Raw genomic sequence first — 17,437 nt, 5'->3', positions numbered from 1 at the left:
TCATTAGAACAAAACCAGCAGGCGCTGGACCTTGTAGGGTATGAGTTGTATACCCCGGAGGAAAGGCTGCATTTACACAGGCAGTCATTATCTTTTACCCTATTCGATACAATCAACTACTGGAAAAAATAATTGGCTGTGTTTACACAGGCAGTCCCACTTATCTTATACAGCTGCACAAAATACAGAATTTGCACATCAGTAAGTCCATCAGACCAACTCCTTGAAGTCTGCAGTTAAGCTTGGTATATTGCTTTTAAAAACAAAAAAGGTACTGGAGGAAGTCTTCAAGAGCCAACAATTTATTCATTTTAAATAGAGTAATAACATGAAAGTATTGATTCAATGCTAGTTTAAATTGCTGGGTGTGGCCAGGGGACCCAAATTAATTTAGTAGATTGTTGTAACAGGGTACTTTGTAGTCCGTGTCATCGTCAGAGTCCGAGGAATCACAATGGGAGTCTAGCCTCTGGCAAAGCTAAACAGAAGAAAAAAAAAAAAAGTTAATTCCATCAGGTCATTTGGAACCCAGCTGTTTACTGAAGACTCAGTTTTCACTGGAACCCGGTCAGTGAGTGTGACTGGGTCTCCCTCAAAGATCCTGAGATTGAGAGTCCAAACTTCAAAAGCACATTAAGATTGTTCTAGTCAAAAGTCACATTACAATTTGTCATTCAGAAAGTAAATTAAATATCCCATCAGCATACAATGGGGTGAGTGGGACACTGCTTAGTAGCACAGCCCCTTTAGGACCAGATATCCAATGTTTCTATTGACAAATCAGATAGTGTGCACGTTACTCAGAGGCGTTACGAAATGTAGAGCCATACCTATAAGATGTCTGATGACAAGCCCGTCTTCGGGTGAGTATTGCTTGTAGAACACGATCCCATTCACCACTGGTAGTCCATCTGAAAGGATTGCCAATCAATTTAATCCAAAGATACTATGGGACAAAGCCACTACTAGCCTAGAGACTTTGAACCCTGCCATGACTTTGTTTTACAGGTGTAGAGTCCAAAGTTAGACCCCTGGTGGGTGTCAACTGTCTCTTGGGGCCTGCAGGTGGAATCCAGGAGGGAGGTTCTGCACCAATGATGGCCAGAGTACAGTTTGTTGTCAGTCTTCACCCCTTCTGTGGAACACACTGGAGAGAAGTGACATACCAGATGCAATATCATCCAATAATCAGAGTGCAATGCGTGGAGAAGTCAGATGCTCAGCGCAACTGCAATGAAGAGGACCTGAAACCCGACCGACACCAATATGTAGTGACCCTACCTCGTCTCGCAGATCAGCTCAGTAGTTGTGATGAGGCAGCGTTTGGTAAAGGCATGCTGAACTTCCAGCGTCTTGGCGTCCCTCTATAGGATTTCAAATGAGACAGTTTGGTACAATGTCATATCCTGCGATGTAAAGTTGTACCTTCATGATGGAACACTAGCATAAAACCACAGCTACAATAGTTTCCATTAAATAGTGATGTGACCACCTTACCTCAGATGTATCCGGTGGTGGAGAGAAACATCCACGGTCACTGGTTTTCATAGAGCATAATGTACCTACGATGCATAGCCAGGTCAGGTCCGACGCCAACCTCCCACATGTAGACGAACAGGTTGGCTGCCCGCTGAAAGCTGACGCCCTCTGTGCAGGTGCCTTTTGAAGGCTGGTGGGAGAGAAGTAATGTTCATGAAAATATTTTGTAGCTGGCTGTGATGGTCAAGGACACGTTACCATTTTTTTTTATATGAAGCATGGAGACTTGGCTAGTGGTTGGGTCACTGGGCTCCATCAGTTGCCATAAGGCAGTGTCAGAACCAGAAGGCTAGGAAGATCATTGTGAAGACACTTGCAGCCAAGGTCTTAAAGCCAAAGGTTCAAGTCAACTTACAAATGTCATTGAACCGAGCCATGACCAGGCAGTAGTGGCGTAAGGTAACCTAGCAGTTAGAGCATTGAGCCAGTAATTGAAAGGTCGCTGGTTCGAATTCCAGAGCTGATAAGGCAAAAAATATATAATTTTCTCCGGGGGCACCATAAAACAGATCAACTTTTGTAGAGCACCTGAGGCAGGATTACTGAAGTGTAGTTGGAGTCCAGCGACTGGAAACCCTCCCCTCTTCAATTAAGTACTGAATGAGGGACTCGTGGCCAACAACTAATGAAACGCATAAAACGTATCTAGTAGCCACTGCGGGGCGGGACAAGGCACTCCCCAGTTTCACTAAACAATTTATGGCAATGGTGTTATTCAGTAACTTAAAGTTCATGGAACAATGGAGTCTTTGAATGGAACCTGGATGACAGCCACATAAGTTCCGTTGGCATGGAAAACCCTAGTGAAGGGGGTAGACAATTTGAATAGCCTCTGGTATGGAGTAGTGTCCCTTGAGCTTCACAGCCATCAGGTCATCATAGGAGAAGTTCCCCAGGTACACAAACACATGATTCTCCAGGACTGTGTAAATAATTGCTATTATGCAGGAGACCAATCTACTGCTAAATACATGGCTATTGCATTGTTATAACTGAGACAACACATAGAAACGTATTTTCACAGTAAAGCCTGTGGGGTCCCCTACAGGATAGCTCCCACATTACACACATAATCTCCCTTTTAACCGAACACTGTGTGCCCGAAGAAGATTCTACGATGACGGACAGACAACTGAGCCAATGGCGGAAGACTACAGACTACAACCAGCTGAACCAATCCGGAGATCCGATCTTCCTAGAGTCAACCTACTTTCTGTGACGTATATAAGGGCTGTGCTGACTGTTTACTCTCTCTCTGCCTGCTGTTCCAACACGAACTAACGGAAGAGCCGTAATTACGCTGTACTAGATATTTTCACTCTGAATAAACTGTTACTTGTCATAAAATTTACCACTTAGTCTGAATCGATCCTTGACCGGCTCACCCATCTTCATATCCAATTTCTAACAGAAATGGTAGCAGAGGATGGTTAACTAACGGTCCAGTCGAAGTGGGCAGATTGGGTGTGATAGAGGGGGTGAGCTCGTGGAAAGGAAGATTCGAGAAGGACGGTGATGATTTGATTTTCGGGGGGTGGACAACAATTCTGCTCAACTCGGGAAACTGATCTAAAGGTGCACCATAAATAAGGTAAGCAAAACCTGTTAAATCAAACTTTGCATATTGTCGTATAGTCTGCCTAAATTTTGATCAGTATTTCCGAGTAAGTATGAATTCTTGTGTAAATTTATAATTTGCTGACGAGTCGAAAAGAACAGTGTAGTGAAGATATGTAGAAACAAGCCAGCGACGGCTGGTGTGATATGAATCACTGATGAGATAGTCACAGTCTGATAGCTTTCAATTGATGAGAGATCACTTAAAGGCCTAGATAGTTCCGATAGGGGTCGAACATATATAAATTCAGTTTCGATAGGGGTCGGACATGTGTATCAATTCTGATAGGGGTCAGTTTCGATAGGGGTCGGGAATAGAGATCAGTCAGAAACCTAACGCCGAGGGGGAGAAATTGCAATTTTGTCCCGTGAACCGGTAGAGGCTAGTCTGAGAAATTCACTGATAAGAGTCGGGAATAGAGATCAGTCAGGGGATAGTTAACTACTATTCATTAAACCTAACGCCGAGGGGAGAAATTGCAATTTTGTCCCGGGAACCGGTCGAGGCTAGACTGATAAGAGATTCACCGATAGGGATTGGCTTTCAGGGGTCAGAGAGATAACGTGTATTAATTCTGATAGGGATTAATTCGATAGGGATCAGTAGGGGATAGAATTGGATTCTAGAAGTTGAATTCTATCCAGTAAATCCGCTTAGTCTGGTCTGATAGGGGTCGATTAATAGAGGTCAGAGATATAACCAATATTTGTATGTTTTGTCTTGTTTTGTCTATTTGTAACTGTTAATATGTACCTATGACTTCTGTGTTCTGATAGTTGTTATAGAATTTTATTAATTGGCCTGTACTGAGTTATTTTAATAGGAATGAGTGAATTGTGATTGACCAATATGTTAAATTCCTTCGGGACCCTGTTTGTTCTGAAATCTGCATAGAAAACTGTCCTAATTATATATATATTGGGTTGTGTATAGAGGTGAGGGAAAGCAGAGGCTGTGTTTTAACATGTAAAGGACACGATTATGAATGTTGGAAATTCTATGTGAATTTCGTATGAATGACTGTAGTATTGAGAAAACATTAACCAGAGTTTGCGTTCCATGATTTTGAGACCGGGGAAATTAAATTGAGAGAAACGTTTGTCGCGGAGTAAACCGCTAGGTGGGGATACGTAACTGGGCTATTATGCACACGTGCTGATAGACAAGGCTACCTCAGTAGTCGAATGGCCGTGCAAACTTGATTGACAGCCGCCGGGCTAAAACACTGATTTTTGCTTTTTTCATTCCTGTTGATATTGCCTAAAGAAATTATTCTGACAATTGCTATAGAATCGCTCAAATTTAAATGTATAATCAGGAACAAAATGACTGATGTATAATTGAAATAATATCTGAATATAATATTTAAATATTGAGACTAAATAGTCGAATAGATCCCTTGGTTGTGCGCTCCACAAATGCTATACCAACCCATTCGTTTTTCTCGAACTAAAACATACAAAGGAGAAGCTCAGAGATAAGACAGAGCACGTGCAGCAGTGTCTCTTCGAGTACATCGTGGGTATTAATCAACGTCGGGCGAAGTATATGCTAACTATATTCAGATAGTTTTAATCGGAATTCTCTCCTTCTATGATTAAATTCCGATTGAATTAAATTAAATTACGATTAAAGCAAATTCACAATGGCGACCCCCAATACTCCAAAACTGAGGTTTAATGAGTTCCTAGAACAAAAAATAGAATATAGATCAGGGGGAAAGGGACAATGGAAGCACATGAAGAAAGTTTGGGAGGGATTAAAGCTAAAATGGACACAAGAAGGTTATTTAGGAGGGGAACCGCCATCCGCAGTTCAGCTGAAAACAATGGAATGTGGGTTAAGAGAGAAAGAGGCAGAAAAGAACAAAATTCACGTATTTAAGAAAGAAGGGTCAGATACGAAGGGAGCGAGATTAATGAGAATACTAATTGAGGGAAAACTTTGGGTGTTTAAATTAGTGCTATTTTCTGTTGTTCAGATGCCGGAGTAACAAATACAGATAACTGTAAATTGGGTCTATTTGCGGAGAATCTCAGTTCCATAGCATTGGTGGTTCAGTGGTAGAATTCTCGCCTGCCACGTGGGAGGCCAGGGTTCGGTTCCCAGCTGAGGTGTAAAGAATAGTTATATATGTCTGAGTTTTTGGTTGTAATTAAACTAATTGTTTTGCAGAGAAAGTTATAGTCACTAGTATTGGTATAAGATATAAACTGAACGTTTAAATAGTTTGTTTGGTTCAAATTGAAAGACTAATTCATTCAACTTAATATAAGAACGGAGATTTTGATGCAAGGCGATGTCTGTTCACTAAATGATTTGTTGGGAATAATACATTGGGAAAAGAGTCGTAATTAAAATGCTAATTCAAAGACGAGACAGTAACTTAAATCAAATTAATTCTGAATAATAACGGGGGAACAATTACGATAGATTTGTGTCCATCGAAATGTTTTTATAAGATTAGCGAATTGAGAGATGTTGATTGATGTTGTAAACTCTAATTCACGATTCAACAGATGTGATAAATTAGGTTTGGTTTATCGAACCCGAAATACTGTTGTTGCAGACAGCCAACCATTATTTACAATGAGTTGAAAATCGTTGCGAAATGAGTCAAGATTGAGCGCTTGTTGATGACATCACTCGCGAGGTTTCCGTCGCCACGGAAATGATGTCTTGACTGGGAGTGACAGAGAAAATGGTTAGTGTCCTTTAGAAGGAGGTGCGGGCATTAATGTTGAGTCACTTTTCAGAAGTTGATAAACATTTCGAAATACATTTTTAAAAAGGAGTATGTAAATCGTCAGGAAAGATGCTAAAAACTAGCAGCTGATTCGCTGGGTGGGTATCATTGATTTGTGGCGTTTATTTGGACTGTAATTGGGCCGTGAGAGAGAGGGATTGGATGTCTGAGTCATAAAACATCGTGATGGTGGATTCTGATGGTTGTTGATTCTTGGTTTGATCGTTTGAATAGCACCAGTGAATTTGAGCACTGTTTCCATTATGTGGAACGGTGTCAGGGTATTAATGGTGAAAAGCAACCTCTATGGTAAAACATAATTGTACATGTTTCGGTAAACTAGCGAGGTTGAATTTGGTTATTTGAACATTTCCCTTGATACGTAGACATACGTAACAGGGGCAAGTTGTTTTTCCTTGAGGAACACGCAGATGGTGTTTTGTTTTATTGAGATGTAAATGTGAGTTGAAGGAGCCAAGCGTTATTTTTATTAAATATCTGGGATTATAATCTTGGGGAGAATGAGGCCATAAACGACCAAATTGGAAAGGCCTGGAAGTTTTGATTAATCATTAAGGTTTGCAAATATATACACATAAAACATTTGTTAGGACTATTTGTTTTGGTGCAAAGGTATTTTAAAGAGACACGCTCAAATATGGAACTTTATGAGTTTTTATTTTATGAGTTTTAAATTACACAAGTGAATTTGGATTTTAAGGATAAAGGGTTCTTTAATATGTCTAGTGTAGTATAGAACTGGACTATAAATGGGTGGGTTGACTTATTGACCTTATCATGACTGTCTTCTAAGGTCTGATCAGCCTTAGGGGAGAGTCATTGGTATAATGAATGTGGTCATATTGAGTTAGTAGTTTTAAGGTAAATTCATTATAAAGGAGTTTAGGTTAGGAGATATATTAAGCCAATAGGGCAGGGAATTACATAGAAAAATAAGTTTCAGTTCTTAGGGGTGATAAATTACTGTAGATAAGGAATTCTGCACTCTGCAACATATATTAAATTCATGTTATTGTCAGATAGAATACTGAGGGTCCTTGAAGGAAGGATTTTGATATGATAAGCATTTGTTTTGAATTTTTTGACCATTAGGGGTTAAAAAAAAAAAAAATAGTATTAAATTTAACAGGTATATAGGACATCTGTGATGATTTAGGATTATTGTTAGGTTGATTAAGGAAATGTAAGGACTTTAGAGATTGACACTCATAGATATGATTTTAGATAAAGTCAAACAGATAAGCTTAGTGGTATTGAGAGAAAAGGTTTAAATTGGTAAATATATATTTAAGAAAATATATAAGTAGCGCAGATAGTTCTTAAGTAGATAAGAAACTTGACAGGGAATTGGTACTGGATTGACGCCCAAGGGAGAATTGGACATGTGGAAAACTAAAAGGGGCTCCTTCATGATGATGTCAGACATAAGGATAATATACTAATCTTACCTAAGTCATTATTTAGAGTAGGTAAGGTTGATACCTGGGCAGTGTCAGGTATCAAAAGGGGGATGGGTAAATTGTGGTCTAGGATGGGGCCTATTGGATAAGAAACTAATAATTTAAAAAATGTAAGCTAACAATTGGGCATAGAAGTTAAAGATATAATCAGATAAAACATATGAGAAATTGTTTGTTAACCAAGCCTGTATGTCCAGGATTTTATGCATTACAGGTGAACTACAGGTGAAGTCACTCAATCCAGTCCCAGAGGCTTGGGGACCATAGAAGACCCCTGGTGACAGCTAGCTGAAAGAGCTACCCAGATTCATATCGCACGGCGGAAGGGTAAGACACTTTTTTCACTGTCGGACAATAAACAGAGTTCAGGAGAAGAACTGGAATTAACAGAATTCCGGGGGCCAACTCTCAAATGAAGTAACCCTACCTGTCCTATCACCCCTGTTTTTGTTCATAGAAGTGAAGATGTGTCTGGCTCTGGCTAAGTGATGTGTATTTTGTTCCAAAATAAGCATAAGAGATCCCTAGATCTGGGTAGACAAGAAGTTAGAGTAGAGATTACATGATAACCGACTTCGGACAGTTCTAGGATTGGAGAAGAGGGTATCCTTATAGCATGGGGGATCCCACAAGGGTGGATAGGTTTTCCATGATATGGGGAAACCTGGGAGCAATGTTGAACTTTGTAAAGGTGATGAAATCCTACTAACCATCAAAACTATTAAGCTCTCTGATGCAGGAACTCACACCCTCGGACTACAAAGGACGAGGACAGACATGATGGGTGTGTTTTCTATTAAGGTACTGCCAAGACCAGAGGTAACCGGACACACTCTATCACCACTGTGTTAAAAATACCATTCAGGTAATTAATGTTAGAGACTATTCGGCTATTGATCAATTAGAAACTGAGACTGGTTTTGATAGTAGGGACAATTTGTGGCTGTCTTATATGAGGTACACAGCTAAAACCCTGAGAAGAAAGGACTGCATTATTTGTAGTTATGCTAGACCTGTTCTGGCTACACACCCATTTGCTGTAGGAGAAGGAGAGGGGTGGTTGTGTATTCTGAGAAGTTTTTACCAGGTTAAGCCCAATTCAACCCTCTGTTCCTCTTTGAGCCTTGTGTTTCCTGCAGTACCTCTTCATCGGGCCTCTTGGGGTGTTGAGGCATATGGGGGCAATTACGAGTGCATCACGGGTACAGGTAATGGCATTGATTATGGGAGATTGCCTGAAGCTGATTGCAGGAGTAACATAACCATTAATTCCACTTGGCCAGTTACAGGCCTAAACCAAACTAGTGGTCTGGCTGATGTATGTTGGATGAGTGGAGCCAAAAGAGTGCTGAGACCCATTCTTAGAGGAGAATGGCAAGGTACGTGTGGTCTGACCAGTTTGATAATTCCACTGACCATTGTTGATGTTGCTGAACAGCTGCTGAGTTCTGTAACCAGGGGACCTGAAAACATTCCATCCCATGGGAGACATAGATGTAGTGCTCCATGGACAGAGGATGTAGTTGACATACACACTAACCTGTTGGGAGTGCCAGTGGGGATTCCTCATGAGTTTCAGGCCTTGGGTAGGAATGATGGACTCTGGCACTTACTACCTACTATGGGTCCAGCCATGGTGGATGCTAGACAGACTGCATGGATTAATTATATCTACTATAATCAACAGCGTTTTGTGAATTACTCCCGTGATGCACTCACTGGTATGTCTGAACAGCTTGAGGCCACATTTGGGGTTTCCAGACAGAATAGACTTGCCTTGGATATGCTTCTTGCCAGTCGGGGACGTCTGCAAGATGTTCGGTAAACAATGTTGCACGTATATTCCTAATAATACCAGTCCAGATGATAGTTTTTAAACTTCACAATCTAAGGCGGGCTTGATGCACTATCTGCTAAGATGAGGTCCACGGGGGGGGTGGAGGAGTCTGTTCTCTTGGCCTGGTTTGGTAAGTACACTGGTATGATGGTTACTGGATTTCTGACCCTAATTCTTGTATTATTTGTTATTGATGTGATGTGCTGCTTGCATCACAGTGTTTTGAGAAGTCTGTTACAGATGTGGTGAGGGCTTCAGGCATGATGCCTTTGCTTGATGCTCCAGTTGGCGATGCCGATACGGAAGCATGCTTTCAGGGGAGGATGGGACTGACTGAGGATGACACATGGTTTGGAGTCCCTGGGTGGCAAGGAGCCCACCTGGTACAGGATAGGAGTAGCTGAGAGGACCAGATGGTTTCTAATAATTCTTTACTCTGTTTTCCATGACCAAAGTTTTATCCTACATCTTACATGTCAATAACAATAAAGTTTTATCCTGTTTTTGATAAGTGACACCCTTGGGGGAAACAAAAGCATACAAAGGCATATATAACTTTTTATTATTTTCATGAAATGCTATGACTGCTGAAATAAAGGATAATGAGTGACCCTAGCGGGAGTCAAAAGGGGGACCTAAATTTCACACTATTTTCTTTTGTTCTGTTTTTGAATGAGCTGTTCTCTTTTGACATGAAGGTAGTTTAAACTTTGTAACTGTTATATGATTCATTGCTGAGTTTTTGTTCACACCCTTGGGGTTATTTTACATTATAGCCATTACCATATATATGATTGAATATTATCTGCTGTTGCCTTGTGTGGATGTATGTATGTGTTATGCTACCTAGCTGATTTGAAACATTGTTAAAAGTATCAGGGCCATGGAACTTTCTCATGCTGGAAAAATACAGAAGGGAGGGCACATTCAGAGCGTGGGGTTGCGAGAACAAGCGGTCTTTTTGGTTAGATAACAGGAGCGAGATAACGGTATGGAGCATGAGACCCATCTTTCAGTTTTTGCAGCAATTTTAGGAGGGGGATCCAGTTGCTTTTATTGATTAAGCTTCTCCATTGTATGTCGTGTCCCATCTGGGATGGGACTTCCGGCGCCGACTGAGATGGCCGCCTCGCTTCGCGTTCCTAGGAAACTATGCAGTTTTTTGTTTTTTTACGTGTTATTTCTTACATTAGTACCCCAGGTCATCTTAGGTTTCATTACATACAGTCGAGAAGAACTACTGAATATAAGATCAGCGCCAACTCACCATCAGTACGACCAAGAATATGTTTTCCGCGACGCGGATCCGGTGTTCTGCCTTACAAACAGGACAACGGAATGGATCGCATGCAGCGACCCAAGGAAACGACTCCGAAAAAGAGGGAAACGAGGCGGTGTTCTGGTCAGACTCCGAAAAAGGGCACATCGCGCACCACTCCCCAGCATTCTTCTTGCCAATGTCCAGTCTCTTGACAACAAGGTTGACGAAATCCGAGCAAGAGTAGCATTCCAGAGGGACATCAGAGACTGCAACGTTCTCTGCTTCACAGAAACATGGCTTACTGGGAAGACGCTATCCGAGGCGGTGCAGCCAACGGGTTTCTCCACGCATCGCGCCGACAGAAACAAACATCTTTCTGGTAAGAAGAGTGGCGGGGGTGTATGCCTAACGGCTCATGACTAACGAGACATGGTGTGATGAAGGAAACATACAGGAACTCAAATCCTTCTGTTCACCTGATTTAGAATTCCTTACAATCAAATGTAGACCGCATTATCTTCCGAGAGAATTCTCCTCGATTATAATCACAGCCGTATATATCCCCCCCCAAGCAGACACATCGATGGCTCTGAACGAACTTTATTTAACTCTTTGCAAACTGGAAACCATTTATCCGGAGGCTGCATTCATTGTAGCTGGGGATTTTAACAAAGCTAATCTGAAAACAAGACTCCCTAAATTTTACCAGCATATCGATTGCGCAACCAGGGGTGGTAAAACCTTGGATCATTGTTACTCTAACTTCCGCGACGCATATAAGGCCCTGCCCCGCCCCCCTTTCGGAAAAGCTGACCACGACTCCATTTTGCTGATCCCTGCCTACAGGCAGAAACTAAAACAAGAGGCTCCCACGCTGAGGTCTGTCCAACGCTGGTCAGACCAAGCTGACTCCACACTCCAAGACTGCTTCCATCACGTGGACTGGGACATGTTTCGTATTGCGTCAGATGGAAATATTGACGAATACGCTGATTCGGTGTGCGAGTTCATTAGAACGTGCGTCGAAGATGTCGTTCCCATAGCAACGATAAAAACATTCCCAAACCAGAAACCGTGGATTGATGGCAGCATTCGCGTGAAACTGAAAGCGCGAACCACTGCTTTTAATCAGGGCAAGGTGTCTGGTAATATGTCCGAATATAAACAATGCAGCTATTCCTCCGCAAGGCTATTAAACAAGCTAAGCGTCAGTACAGAGACAAAGTGGAATCTCAATTCAATGGCTCAGACACAAGAGGCATGTGGCAGGGTCTACAGTCAATCACGGACTACAAGAAGAAACCCAGCCCAGTCACGGACCAGGATGTCTTGCTCCCAGGCAGACTAAATCACTTTTTGCCCGCTTTGAGGACAATACAGTGCCACTGACACGGCCTGCAACGAAAACATGCGGTCTCTCCTTCACTGCAGCCGAGGTGAGTAAGACATTTAAACGTGTTAACCCTCGCAAGGCTGCAGGCCCAGACGGCATCCCCAGCCGCGCCCTCAGAGCATGCGCAGACCAGCTGGCCGGTGTGTTTACGGACATATTCAATCAATCCCTATACCAGTCTGCTGTTCCCACATGCTTCAAGAGGGCCACCATTGTTCCTGTTCCCAAGAAAACTAAGGTAACTGAGCTAAACGACTACCGCCCCGTAGCACTCACTTCCGTCATCATGAAGTGCTTTGAGAGACTAGTCAAGGACCATATCACCTCCACCCTACCTGACACCCTAGACCCACTCCAATTTGCTTACCGCCCAAATAGGTCCACAGACGATGCAATCTCAACCACACTGCACTAACCCACCTGGACAAGAGGAATACCTATGTGAGAATGCTGTTCATCGACTACAGCTCGGCATTCAATACCATAGTACCCTCCAAGCTCGTCATCAAGCTCGAGACCCTGGGTCTCGACCCCGCCCTGTGCAACTGGGTACTGGACTTCCTGACGGGCCGCCCACAGGTGGTGAGGGTAGGCAACAACATCTCCTCCCGCTGATCCTCAACACGGGGCCCCACAAGGGTGCGTTCTGAGCCCTCTCCTGTACTCCCTGTTCACCCACGACTGCGTGGCCACGCACGCCTCCAACTCAATCATCAAGTTTGCGGACGACACAACAGTGGTAGGCTTGATTACCAACAACGACGAGACGGCCTACAGGGAGGAGGTGAGGGCCCTCGGAGTGTGGTGTCAGGAAAATAACCTCACACTCAACGTCAACAAAACTAAGGAGATGATTGTGGACTTCAGGAAACAGCAGAGGGAACACCCCCTATCCACATCGATGGATCAGTAGTGGAGAGGGTAGCAAGTTTTAAGTTCCTCGGCATACACATCACAGACAAACTGAATTGGTCCACTCACACTGACAGCGTCGTGAAGAAGCGCAGCAGCGCCTCTTCAACCTCAGGAGGCTGAAGAAATTCGGCTTGTCACCAAAAGCACTCACAAACTTCTACAGATGCACAATCGAGAGCATCCTGGCGGGCTGTATCACCGCCTGGTACGGCAACTGCTCCGCCCTCAACCATAAGGCTCTCCAGAGGGTAGTGAGGTCTGCACAACGCATCACCGGGGGCAAACTACCTGCCCTCCAGGACACCTACACCACCCGATGTTACAGGAAGGCCATAAAGATCATCAAGGACATCAACCACCCAAACCACTGCCTGTTCACCCCGCTATCATCCAGAAGGCGAGGTCAGTACAGGTGCATCAAAGCTGGGACCGAGAGACTGAAAAACAGCTTCTATCTCAAGGCCATCAGACTGTTAAACAGCAATCACTAACATTGAGTGGCTGCTGCCAACACACTGTCATTGACACTGACCCAACTCCAGCCACTTTAATAATGGGAATTGATGGGAAATGATGTAAATATATCACTAGCCACTTTAAACAATGCTACCTTATATAATGTTACTTACCCCACACTATTCATCTCATATGCATATGTATATACTGTACTCTAGATCATCGACTGCATTCTTATGTCACTAGCCACTTTAACTATGCCACTTTGTTTACTTTGTCTACATACTCATCTCATATGTATATACTGTACTCGATACCATCTACTGTATGCTGCTCTGTACCATCACTCATTCATATATCCTTATGTACATATTCCTTATCCCCTTACACTGTGTATAAGACAGTAGTTTTGGAATTGTTAGTTAGATTACTTGTTGGTTATCACTGCATTGTCGGAACTAGAAGCACAAGCATTTCGCTACACTCGCATTAACATCTGCTAACCATGTGTATGTGACAAATACAATTTGATTTGATTTGATTTGAAGAGGGGGAAATTATTTTTCTTTGTGGGCCATTTCCGGATAGACATACCTAGTTTAGGATATTTTTCCTTTTTGGATTATGTTTCCGTTTTTGCTTGGAGTAATGTATCTGGACTATATCACATCTCTTAGGAGATGTGAAGAGAGGGTATCACAACTTTTTCCTGCTGGAAAAAGTTGGCTAATGTGGACAATAATTTTTACTTTTATTTTGAGCTGTTCTCCGCTCTGTTAAATGAGGGTTGTAAGTTCCTAGGTGGCTGGTAGCCAACTTAGTACATAGTGGGATTGAATGGAGAACATGATGGTAATACATAAATATCTATTTCTGTTTAATACCGTGCCTTATTTCATAGTCCTTTTGGGAGAAGTTTCTCTTTGTGTCTGGATCTAGTTAGGTTGTGTCACGTCTCTGGTGAGACGTGAAGAGGGTTTTGTAAAGAATTGCTATTATGCAGGAGACCAATCTACTGCTAAATACATGGCTATTGCATTGTTATAACTGAGACAACACATAGCAACGTATTTTCACAGTAAAGCCTGTGGGGTCCCCTACAGGATAGCTCCCACATTACACACATAATCTCCCTTTTAACCGAACACTGTGTGCCCGAAGAAGATTCTACGATGACGGACAGACAACTGAGCCAATGGCGGAAGACTACAGACTACAACCAGCTGAACCAAGCCGGAGATCCGATCTTCCTAGAGTCAACCTACTTTCTGTGACGTATATAAGGGCTGTGCTGACTGTTTACTCTCTCTCTGCCTGCTGTTCCAACACGAACTAACGGAAGAGCCGTAATTACGCTGTACTAGATATTTTCACTCTGAATAAACTGTTACTTGTCATAAAATTTACCACTTAGTCTGAATTGATCCTTGACCGGCTCACCCATCTTCATATCCAATTTCTAACAACTGTCATCCTCCTCCCAATATACATACGTATGGTAGGAGGAGGATGACAGTTACGTAGCAACCATTACAAGGAGGCAGATCTTATTTTCATGACACAGGGACAAGATACTTGTTGACATATTGCAGGGTAACTGTTACATTGTAGGCTGTATACATCTACAATATAATTAAAATGTAGGGTCCTTTACAGTCCAGTGTTGATGCAGGATAATGCATGCTGGCTAAAGTGGAGAACTCTTTACTCTGTGACAACCTAAAATCCCAACGTGCTACTGCTCAAGGCACCAGGAGGATCAGTTGTCAGGCAAAGGAGACATTTCTGATTGGTTACTGAAGCTCCTTAAGGTTAATGGTGAAGAGTTGTTGGCACAGACTGGGCGTGGCCATGGACCTGCGAAGGGTGAATCTGGTTTCTACGCCGCCATTGTCCATAAGTGTTCATATTAGAGACTGACCTCGAACTCATTGCGCATGTTATGGTCCAATGCGTATGGTCAAGTCTGATTTTCAAAGGCTTACACTTCCAATGTCTTGAAACAAAACCATGTCAATAAAAAGGGTTAGAGGTCAGTGTAGGAAGCGCCGTAGGAAATCTTCCCTGTAGTGTTTGTCAAAGAAAGAGTTCCTCAGTTTCACTCTGACCTGCCTTAGCAATAAGACTTAGTTTCAATACCAGTAAAGCCCAATAGGTCAGACGCCACAAGGTATCAATCCCAACAGTCAAGCTTAAAGACATTACGTTACCATTGGCCTGAAGTGTATGCTAATAAAGTTAGTTACAAATTCTTACCCCTTGGAGGCACAGCATCATGTACACCCACAAACACTGCATCTAGTAAGGAAACTAGAGGGGTGAGACTGAAGCAACTGGTAACCAATTAACAGAACACATTGAAGCGCAATTATAGAAGGTAATAATATTTTATAAAACAGAACATTTAAAAATGGAGCTTACCTGTGAAATCCAGCTGGCATTTTTCATGAAGCTGCAGATCTTGGAATACAGATTGCAATTCTAGCAGCAAGAGACAAGCAAACAGACAAACACGAGAAGAACTACAGCAATGTCTTTCAATTGTTCTCCCATTATCAGAAGTAAAATGGCAAAGTTGCATAAAGATCGAGGAATTCAGATATGAAGTATTTGTTTTCAGCACTATCCACAGAGTGGTTTTATACTTTCCTATCCTAATGACATAATTGTCAACAGACTTGCAAAAGTTGCCGATCTGCAATTTCACTGATGTACTAAGTGTCTACGTAGTCTTAAATAATTGAAAATCGGTGTAATGCATTTAGCAGGAACGTATACAGATCTACAGAGACGATTAAGATGTCCCTGAAATGGCCAGCAGGTGGCGCCTTGGCCATTTACCAAACGCCAATGCTCGTCAATTGGCTGTGACACCCTGTGGATCATCAACAACAAAACTTGTTCCAAAATGTTTCAGTACCTTGAAAACATATTGGTAATTAATTAGAAATAGGTGAATCTTATGAAACTTACATGATTGTAATGACAGTTTTGGTAGTCTATTTTCATTGCGCACTGTTTCGTGGTTGTCCTTGCAAATGTTGTTGTAGTGAAATATAAAAGTATTGGCAGTGATAGAAGAACTTACTCATAAGGTCAATGTGGGTTTTCAAGCATTAAACCCTACTGATACACAAGTAACAATTTAGTAGACTGTGAAAAACACGCTATAATTGAATTGCCAAGCAGTCGCCTACAATGAGCAACAACCGAGTAGATGGAGAAGACACAAAAACATCACAATCATCTTGACTAGTTTGAGATATTCAGCCTATACCTTTTTATGTCATATACCAATATCTGTGTTGTCTTTCCTCCAACAACAGAGGCCAAGGCAGGTGGTCCTTCCTCCATTCTCCAACCGGACCCTCCACCATCCCTCCTTCCTGCCCCTGTACATGGCAGCCAAGGGGTTGGCCCAGTACCCCTGGAGACTCCATCAACAGCCAGGTGAGTACAGGACAGGGGCACCACCACCCCTCTCAGGTGGGTTAGTGCAATCAGGGATCCTTGGGATGTCCTTACCTTAAACCTTCACCATACGCCCTACCTAACTCTAACCTTAGTCTTAATCATTTACATGATCAACTTCAACAGGGTGACGTCAGAGTTGGGACGTCCCAAGGATCCTCTTTAGACTTTATCCTCTCAGGTGCCTACAGTACTTAGCTCTTGCACCCTCTGCTAAGCTTTGACCTTTAGCAATTTTCTACATACCAGCCTGCGTCAAATTTGACAGTGCTTTTACACAGCCGGTATTCAAATGACACATTTTGGGGGTGCCTTGAAAATAGTAGGGCTGTATGTTTGTCTTTTAAACTCTCATCCCTTTTTAATGTTCATTTTGACACTTTTGGCCCCTGATTTGACCCTAACCCTTATTGTAAACCGAACCGTAACCTTAGCAAGCAGATGCTTATCAACAGATAGTCTACTATCAACTACCTGTAGAGCATTTACAGATGGACTTTGCAGACTATCCAAATGAACTGTCAGTTTTGTTTTTTGAACCACTCCCCCCAAAACCTAGGAATAAACCTAGAGAGGAACCAGGCTATGAGGGGTGGCCAGTCCTCTTCTGGCTTTGCCAGGTGGAGATTATAACAGATTATAACAGAACATGGCCAAGATGTTCAAATCTTCATAAATGGCCAGCATGGTCAAATAATAATAATCACAGTAGTTGTCGAG

At 42.4% G+C, this 17,437-nt stretch overlaps 2 long non-coding RNA genes across 3 annotated transcripts; both read right to left on the bottom strand.

Moving 5' to 3' along the window:
* Window positions 1-292: 292 nt before the first annotated feature.
* Window positions 293-1,623, bottom strand: LOC135574308 (uncharacterized). 2 transcript variants are annotated; one of them, XR_010465316.1, is made up of 4 exons: window positions 1,498-1,623; window positions 1,282-1,364; window positions 831-1,147; window positions 293-478 (listed from the first exon to the last, which is right to left on the bottom strand). It is a non-coding gene; the product is annotated as an uncharacterized LOC135574308 (long non-coding RNA). The 2 variants fall into 2 exon arrangements; XR_010465317.1 differs by having other exon boundaries at window positions 831-911.
* LOC135574309 (uncharacterized) lies at window positions 1,618-15,878 on the bottom strand. The gene is made up of 3 exons (XR_010465318.1): window positions 15,668-15,878; window positions 15,503-15,544; window positions 1,618-1,669 (listed from the first exon to the last, which is right to left on the bottom strand). It is a non-coding gene; the product is annotated as an uncharacterized LOC135574309 (long non-coding RNA).
* Between the last annotated feature and the right edge of the window lie 1,559 nt (window positions 15,879-17,437).

This window comes from Oncorhynchus nerka, linkage group LG12 (assembly GCF_034236695.1).
Source record: "Oncorhynchus nerka isolate Pitt River linkage group LG12, Oner_Uvic_2.0, whole genome shotgun sequence".
NCBI classification, from domain to species: Eukaryota; Metazoa; Chordata; class Actinopteri; order Salmoniformes; family Salmonidae; genus Oncorhynchus; species Oncorhynchus nerka.
This window is presented reverse-complemented; position numbering and strand designations above follow the sequence as displayed.